The sequence below is a fragment of the Mus pahari genome, chromosome 7 (genome assembly GCF_900095145.1).
Source record: "Mus pahari chromosome 7, PAHARI_EIJ_v1.1, whole genome shotgun sequence".
Classification (NCBI taxonomy): Eukaryota; Metazoa; Chordata; class Mammalia; order Rodentia; family Muridae; genus Mus; species Mus pahari.
This window is the reverse complement of record NC_034596.1, coordinates 82,658,992-82,661,525: the sequence shown is the minus strand read 5'-3', so window position 1 is coordinate 82,661,525 and position 2,534 is coordinate 82,658,992. Positions and strand designations below refer to the sequence as shown.

The window sequence follows — 2,534 nt, the reverse complement described above, 5'->3', positions numbered from 1 at the left end:
TGCTCTCTTATAGAACCCAAGACTACCAGCCCAGAGATGGTCCCACAAACAATGGGCCCTCCCCACTTGAAAACTAATTGAGAAAATGCCACACAGCTGGATCTCATGGAGGTACTTCCTCAGCTAAAGTTCCTTTCTCGGTGATAACTCCAGCCTGTGTCAAGTTGACACATAAAACCAGGCAGTACAGAAATGGATCATCCCAGACGTGGGTTTTAGAATGTTGTACTGTTGTTCAACCTTGGAATCCATCACTTGGTAGCCAAGCATCCGTTGATAATCCTCCAAAGTTATCCCTTCCTTGAAAGGTGGGTAGAAAGGAACAGAGTATGGACACTTGTAGAGATGAGCAAGAATGAGGTCTCCCTCTTTGGGGTGGAGCATTCAGTTTTGAGAAGCTACCACTGCAATGGGGAATTCCACTTCATGGTGAGAGGCCATTTCCTCCTCCCCTTGTTTCACAAATTTCTCTGCCAGTTTGTACTGGACAAAGTCCAGCCCCTGAGGGCTAAGAGTGACAGACACTGAATGCCCACCTGATTGAACAGGCTTTCCAGAGAGCAGGCTATGGATCTTGTCAAAGACCTCCTTCAGCTTTGAACTTGTGATGTTGGAGATCTGGCTCACTCGGAGGGTGGCTGCCTTCTGCAAGTCCAGTTTTATCATTTTGGTCTGACTGTCCTTGCTGCTGGTCAGGTCTTCAAAGGCAAACACACATTTGGCAGAAGCATCCTGAAGTTGATGCATCTTACTATCCTGTACCTTCCCCTGCAGGTCTTTATTGTGTGTCCCTGCTGAGCTTGGGCTGGATACAGAGCTCTGGGCAGGAGGCCCTGGCCTCCAGTGCACCTCTGAGTCCTGCTGCTTGATCTAGGGCCTCCTCCTCCTCCTTCTTCACTTCAGAGTCTCTGTTGATCTCCTACTCCAAATTCAAGAGGAGGTCCTGCAACCTCAGCTTGGTTCTCTGCTGTGGGATAGCCACTCTCCAAGGTGCTGCAAATGATTCTGGAGATGAGGCCACACAGCTGGTTGCCCAGGGTCTGGAAGGCAGTCAGGCCCACATTCAGCAGGTCTTTGTGCTGACTGGAGACATCCACCTGCTGGTTGATCTGCAGGGCCTCCTCTTGCAGAGTATACAGGCAGTGCAGATGGACCTGGCCTTCCTCCTTCCTAAGCTGCTCCTGCTCTGCTTGCTTCACTACCTTCTTTTTCTTTCTTTCTTTCTTTCTTTCTTTCTTTCTTTCTTTCTTTCTTTCTTTCTTTCTTTCTTTCTTCTTCTTCTTCTTCTTTTTCTTCTTCTTCTTCTTCTTCTTCTTCTTCTTCTTCTTCTTCTTCTTCTTCTTCTTCTTTTTCTGCTGCTGCTGCTGCTGCTGCTACTGCTTTTGCTGCTGCTGTTCTGACTCTCTCTATCTTAGTTAGGGTTTCACTTCTGTGAATATACACCATGACCAAGGCAAGTCTTATAAAAATCAACATTTAATTGGGGCTGGATTGCAGGTATTCCTACTAGGATGACCCATTAAGCCCTGTTTAAAGCATTCCACTGCATTCCAAATTCAAAGTCCCCAAATCCACATTCTTTCAAATAAAAGCACAGCAATACCCCACTCCTGGTACCAACTTCTGTCTTAGTTAGGGGTTTTACTACTGTGAACAGCACCATGGCCAAGGCAAGTCTTATAAAAAAAATATTTAATTGGGGCTTGCTGACATGTTCAGAGATTCAGTCCATTATCATCAAGGCAACTAGGGTGAGGGTCTTAAATCCACACCCACAGTGACACACCTATTCCAACCAAGTCACACCTATTTCAACAAGGCCACACCTCCAAATGGTACCACTCCCAGGTTCAAGAATATACAAACCATCACACTCCTCAAGCTTTAGGTTGAGAATCTTGCCTCTGGAATGAAACTGCTCAGCTTTCTGCTTCTCCTGATGGCCCAGGGCTTCTCTGGTACTCTTCTCCATCACTTCCTCTAAGTCCTGGAACTCCTTATGCAGTTTCAGCTCCTTCAGATTGTCAAACCTCTTTAGCTGTTTGAACACTATCTCTGAGAGGGCTCTCACTTTCCTCTCTTGTTCCTCCTGCCACTGCCTCAGACCCTGTGTTCCTCTCATTCTGGATGCCAATTCAAACATTCAATGCAACCTTCTGCTTTGATTGTGGGAGAGGACTGAAGCACAACAGGTTCTTTGAAAGAGGCCTCATGTGTGCTCTGGGTTCCATTTGGAGTTGATGGTAAGGGGGATTGTGGGATATTTCTGATAGGAGACTTTGCTGCAGATGAACCTCTATTGGGTCTCCGATCTGCAGGGAACAGGGTTCTGGTTGCAGGTGAGCAAGGGTTGGTGAGAAATGAATGACAAAAGGATACAGACACAAGGGAGTGCTGTTTCTGAATGTAATTTTTCACAAACACCAGTCTTATATAATACAGAAAACAAAGGAGTAGGGTGTCACAGCAGGCAAGGTACATTGAAGTGTCTGACACTAAACAGAGGAATGCCTTCAAAGGACTGACAGGAACCA

The 2,534-nt window shown here is 46.4% G+C and overlaps 1 pseudogene; it reads right to left on the bottom strand.

The window, feature by feature from the left end:
* Positions 1-159: 159 nt before the first annotated feature.
* LOC110324065 overlaps positions 160-2,534 on the bottom strand; it is a 9,344-nt pseudogene continuing 6,969 nt past the window's right edge.